A 6,000-nucleotide genomic window follows, 5' to 3' on the forward strand; every position below is an offset into this window, starting at 1 on the left:
ACTGCAGGTTTTAACCTATTGCAACTACATGCCTGTGAAAAGAATCAAGACTGTGTATGTTTTAAGAAATTCTTCTCTGTACCCTCCATGTAGAAATGCAAGCAGGAGACTTGTGAGATCAGTCATAGTCATAAATTTTACTGCTCTGTTATTATGTTTTATTTATTTATATATCCTGAAAGGGACTGGAGATTGGGTATCTGACTAATGCTTGGGTAATAAATTGCTCAGGGAAGAAATCTAACTGTGAGCTTCTTCTTCTTCCAGACACATCCATCACATTCTAGTAATTTGAAAAACAGTTCTAATCAAAAGTGATCTGGACTTTTTTAATCCAGACAGCAGCATTCAATGCATATTCACTGATCAAAATAGAATTCTTTAGTTCGTCAGGCTGTGTTACCATTAGAACTACAGAACTAGCACAAATCACCTTAACAGAAGCTTTTCTTTTGCTTTCTATTTCCTACAAAACCTTTTTCTTTTTTTTTTTCCCCTTGAAATTTGCATAATAATATAACTGAAATTGAAATATTCACCAAATGAGCTGGCACAGAGCGTGCACTCATTTTACACGCTGGGTGCATGATGCCCTGTGCCTCGTAATCTAGGAAATATTTCTTCAAACAAATGCCTGTTATTCTAGACTGACAGAGACATAAAGCAAGCATGTATTTGCCCTACCGTTTTCCATCAGGGATTGCTCTGAAACATAAACACTGCTCATACATGAACACTGTTAACTATTTCACTGCAGCTAGAGGCTGGCAAGTGAGTAGACTTGAAAATCACACTGGTGGTCTGCCAATCTGTTGAGAAAACCATTTCATTTGGGCAAAAAAATATGGTACCATTAGCAATTTGGATTGTCAGTGTACTGTGGATTTCTCCTGTGGAAGCAGAGTAAGTTTGATACTGGCATACATGCAAGTCTACAGAGGTATTATTTAGCCTGACCAATTTTTCAAAGTAAAGCTAAACTTAGAAGTTCTTAGAAACAAAACTCAGATACATCACATACCAGGTGAAACTTCAGTACAAAATATGTCTCAATAAAACCCAAATAAATACACAAGCATAAAATAAAGCATGACTGCATTTTCTAAGGATATATCACTCATTACCACCCGGTACCATTTTTTTTTTTTTAAATTTCTTACTGTACCTGCTTGTGTTACTCACCTATAGATGCACTATTTAAGCCCCTGAATTTTTCTGCACCTTCTGTGTAATGCTTTTACTTTTCAGTGTATTAAAGAGTATTGCTGAAGCCACAGAACTCTCCTTGTGCAGCTACCTCTCCCCATTTTGCAAGTAATAGTATTAGATATAATGTATATCATTCTCCCACATTCTGAGCTGGCATAGCTTCTACTCTCCTGTCCCTCCTGCCTCATAGCCAAAGGTTGTTCTAGAAGCTTATGGCAGCTATTCTACTATGCTGTAACTGAGCACAGATAGAGTACTTGAAAGACGGAAATCAGTGCCACTGGGAATAGGACTCTGCTGCAATTTGAGGGTATCTACTTGGGAATCAAAATAAAACAGAAGTGGCTGCCCACCTGTACACGGTTAGGCAGCTGAAGCCATACAACAAAGAAAACTGTTATACCTTAAAAGAACAAAACAAAAACAGTCACCAGTGCCTCTAGTGAAGCATAGAATAGTAGCAATTTCCACAAACGAGACTAAGTTATTATCAGACAAGGAAAGACTGCTCTGAGTCTACCCTACGATAAGAATACAAAAACCAGTTCTGATGGCAGTGCAGAAAGACCCGATGCCCTCATTGTACATCCACTACCAGAATGGTTCCCTTCCTCCCTTTTACCTCCATATCATCCATATCAAACAGACAGTTCCTCATTGGCAAGCTATGGGGTACCGATTACCATCCCCACTCACCTTTGGTCCAGGCTGCACGTGATAGATGTGTGAGAACTGTTGGCTCAAGAGAAGCAGCCCTATGCTGACTCCTAACAGTGCCAGTGCGGTAGTGTTTGCCTCTGTTCCCCCACCCAAGTCTCCCCCTCCAGCAGAGCAGCAACATCCAAACTCTGTGTTCAAGCTGCTCTCTTCTCTTTCAAACAAAACTTAGAAAAGCAGCTGCAAGCCCAGGAAGACAGCCAAGTTTGTTTGCCCTTGAAAGCAGGTGGTCATATGAGGCGAAAGACAAAAGGAACAGAAAACTCCTAAGGAAAAAAATATTTACTGTCCTCTAAGCATTGGTCAGAAACTCTAGAAGCTGGGCAACAAAATGCTGCTTTCACAATCCCTGTGAAATTTTGGTGGTTTGTTTTGTTTTGCTCCTTAATTCACCACAAATAAAGAAATTACTAATGCAAGAACACATATTGTCAAGGAAAAAACACCATATGGATGAGTTGACGTTCACTCTTGTTAACATAATGTGTTAAAGAGATGAGTAGTTCCTTTACACGGTGCCATAAATTTCCTTAGAATTAATAGAGTTACAGCCTTTATAAACCCAGGGGCAGCAAAGAAGGTAAAGGTCTGTATTTAAATAAATAAGTTCCACAGAGGCAGACCTGAGATTATGAATGAGCTCATACGAACATACATATACGTATACCTTTGGCCCAATTACAATAATGTCCACAGGTGACTGCTGCAAGTCAGCCAAAGGGTATTTCTACAGAATAAAAACTTTACAAAATAGAAAAGACAAGGACCAGCTACTTGGAGTGCAAGCCTTACTGAGATCACCACAAGTGGTGAAAAAGGAGATAACGAAACCTGCTTAGCCACCTCTTTCATATGAGAATTTCAGCTGATGGCAATATTGCAGCTGGCAGCATTTAATTGCATGCTATGAAACCTCTGAAAACTACCACATAAATGACAAAGCAGGGAGTTAAGTATGCTCTAGTTCACAGCATGCTGTTCAATGGCCAGAATATAACGAATCCCACTCTCCTTTGCCTGTTTCCCTCTTCCTGAAGAGCAGTTTGGCATCCACCACTAACCTCAAGTTTCTTTCAGTGGGGCTGTACTCTATCTTTACATCCTCTCATTTGTAATGATGGCAGAGGTTACCATGATCCAGATGCAACATCTTGCACTTGGATTTGCTGAAACTCATGAGGATCACCTGGGCCCACTGCTCATGCCCGTCTAGATCTCTTCTGGTGGCATCCCATCCCTTGGATGTATCAACTGCTTGATGTTATCCACAAACATGATGAGAGTGCACTCAATCCCCCTGTCCATGTCACTAGTGAAGATGTTATAGGGCACTTGTCCTGGTACTGATCCATAAGGGACACCACTCATTACTGATCTCTGTCCAGTCATTGAGCTATTGACTATTACTCTCTAAATGCAATCTTGTAACCAGTTCCACATCTATCAGACAGTCCACCCATCAAATCCATATCTTTCCAATCTGGACAGAAGGATGTCTTCTCTAGGACTTAGCCAAGTAATAAGTCACTTCAAAGCTGATAATTTCTATGTTTAATGCATCTTATGCTCTTCAGCTGCATATAAACGTCACACATTCATAACGCATGTTGAAGTTATGTTCTATCCAGCTGCAGGAGGAGACTGTCAAAACAGAAAACATTCTAAATCTTTTATAAAACATGATAATGAACAATGGTCACTGTGACTGATTATTTAAGATGAAATTTCTCCTACCCCTAAACATAGTCACTTGGACTTTACTTTTACAACTAAAATTCATAGCAGAAGTGGGTACTTAGCACCACCCAGAAAAATATGTTAAAAGTTGCATATCACTTAAGAAGTTAATAATTCACCCTCTTTAACATAGGTCATAACAAGTTTAAAGCACAAAACAAGTAAGTAGATTTTAAAAGATTACTGAATTGAAAGGAACCCTAAAGAGCTCTGCTGAACAGAATGTGGATTACCCACATGGTTAAAGTCAACATGCGCTTCTGAGAGGCTGATATTTCTCCCACGTTCATTCTGGATTTTGTTCTGCTTCAGATACAACCTTACTATCCCTGATGCTCCTCATCTTTCCTCAACCCCAATGCCACTCCCTGTTGCACACTCTTTTCCCATACATGTGGAAGTCTGCATGTGAATCCATCTTTAACTTTTACCTGGCTAAAAAAGGAAAGTATACAGAACAACAACAACAACAATTAAATAAAGCTGTAATTTTCCACTCCTCTACACTGAAGCCTTCTTATGGGAATGTAGGAATAATGGTGCAGTCCTTCAGCTTTGGGATAAGAGATGGGCAGTTTACAAGTACAAAAGGATTTCTTTTAGACCAACCTAGAATTTACTTATGGGCACAAGTTTCCTTCATATTCACAGGCTAACTCCAACCTTCAACAAAATCCTGTGTCACTTGGGGAAAGATAGAAGGTAAGAACACTGCATCCCACTAACAATTTTATGAAGTGCTATTAAGTCAAAATTTTACACTAAACACTCAAACATCAGGTGAGATAGATAATAGATGGCAGTGTAATTATAGTTACATATTAACTAAAACAGTAACAATTATTCATTTATTTATTTATTTTTAAACCAAATGCATTTAATTAAGGAGACCGAAAAATGAGAACGCTTCTAACATTATTTCTAGAGCTCACTAACGAGCTGGATTTGCTGGAAAAGATATAAAAATACCAGTGAGAACAAAATAATGAAACTGAACAGCCATGCCTTTGGTGTTAAAACACCCTTTGAAGGAATCTTGCAGTATTAGCTAAGCCACAACAACTAGCTAAAACTCAGCTCCTATTCACAGAAGATAGAAACTCATTTCCCTCTGTACTTACAGAGGATAAGCCAAACCTCTGAGCTTTCCTCCTGTCATTCCTAGGGAATCCTCTCAGCTGTCAGCTTTATACTCACATTTCTCCAGCCTTTCTCCAATTTAAACTGAACAGTCAATAGATGTGTAAGATTCATATAAATACACATCTGCTCCCTATTTAAGCATCGGCAGAGCCAGCTGAATATGGGCTCTGCTATGTATTTCTTTCACTATGAACTTCAGAGATCTTATTTGAAAATTAGAGTTGAGGGTTTTTCTGGTCCACAAGATCAAAACAGAAAGAAAAGTTAAAAGTAACAACAAATTAAAGGCATTCTTCAACTCTTCTTGCCAATCACAGTAGATCCTACTTCACTAGGTGTTCTTGCCTCCTTTTTTATCTCCAAATCCTAAAAGAGCTACACAACGCATCAACAGTGCTGCAAACTTTGTAACACTGCAGTGTCATCTACAGCTATAAATACTCTTTCCTGCCTGAGATTCTGAGCAGGATTCCTATAGCAAAACATGCTGCTGGAGAATAAGAACTAAATTTTCATCACTGAATTCATTATAGTTTGTTTGATCATAGTTACTTCGAGTAAACTCTCATTACCAGAGAGAGATACACCTGAAATTATAACCTTCAAGTCCTCATGGTCAGCAATAAACAATCATTGGCTTTAATAATATAATAATATAAATGTTTCATTTATTCATTAACTGGAATAATTATTTGCCTTTATTGCTTATTTTCTCTGACACACTACTTAAAAAAAATAATCCTATGAATGTATGTTTTGGTATACCTGAATTAAATCATTTAATGAAAAGTATTCTCTTACTGTTCTCTTCAGTTACACTGTTAACACTCAAAAGGATACTGCTTGCTGTTTCAACTTAGTAAATGTTCAACAAGAAATACTGGTGTATATGAAAGGGCACTTTTTTGCTATTGTTATTAAAATACCTTATGGAGAAAGGCCTATTTATGAATGAAAAGGGAAAAAAAAAAAAGATTAGGGAACTTTAGGGAATTGGAGTTAATGACCTTTAAAGGTACCTTCCAACTTAAACTATTCTATGATGCTAAGACAGTTTTCCCCAGTTTTATTTGGGTAAATAAATGCTTCTTTACCTAGATATGGTGAACAATGTCGGAATCTGCCCAAAAAAGAGGTATTATTTATAACAGAATTATATAATGTGCTGGGCTGTATGGGACCTTAAAGCCTGGT

At 38.0% G+C, this 6,000-nt stretch overlaps 1 protein-coding gene across 1 annotated transcript in view; it reads right to left on the bottom strand.

Moving 5' to 3' along the window:
• LOC107316629 (solute carrier organic anion transporter family member 1A2-like) overlaps window positions 1–2,022 on the bottom strand; it is a 50,315-nt gene extending 48,293 nt beyond the window's left edge. Inside the window, exon 1 of the mRNA XM_015868369.2 lies at window positions 1,906–2,022. The gene's annotated coding sequence lies outside the window, so the exon portion shown is untranslated. The remainder of the gene's footprint in view (window positions 1–1,905) is intronic.
• Between the last annotated feature and the right edge of the window lie 3,978 nt (window positions 2,023–6,000).

The sequence above is a fragment of the Coturnix japonica genome, chromosome 1 (assembly GCF_001577835.2).
Source record: "Coturnix japonica isolate 7356 chromosome 1, Coturnix japonica 2.1, whole genome shotgun sequence".
NCBI classification, from domain to species: domain Eukaryota; kingdom Metazoa; phylum Chordata; class Aves; order Galliformes; family Phasianidae; genus Coturnix; species Coturnix japonica.